The sequence below is a fragment of the Eptatretus burgeri genome, chromosome 5 (genome assembly GCF_056783735.1).
Source record: "Eptatretus burgeri isolate ZD-2024b chromosome 5, Ebu_testis_v1, whole genome shotgun sequence".
NCBI classification, from domain to species: Eukaryota; Metazoa; Chordata; class Myxini; order Myxiniformes; family Myxinidae; genus Eptatretus; species Eptatretus burgeri.
The window spans coordinates 1,517,282-1,517,652 of NC_140965.1; positions in this window are offsets into that span (position 1 = coordinate 1,517,282).

Genomic DNA, 371 nt, shown 5'->3' on the forward strand with positions numbered 1-371 from the left:
GCTATTAATCAGCCAGCTATTTATTCCGAACACAATTATGGCAGTCAAGGGAGGAAAGGACGCAACGAGCAGGTGACATTTCAACAATGGGGACATTTATTTTTACACGTATGCAATGAATGGGCGGATGGGACATGACATGAGCAAAAGCCTACAGCCGATATCTATGTATTACGTACATGCACTTACAACAATTCTACTTACGGACAAGGCGCCACAGACTTTCATGCAAAAACCCCAGAAAATAAAGATACAACTGGGTTCGTAAGCCTTTAATGTTCCTCGGAGCTGGGATGACCGAAGGAGGCCCGCATGGCCGTGCAGGTTATCGTTATCACCCTTGAGTCGACTCGGTGGTCTTTTTGTCGGCG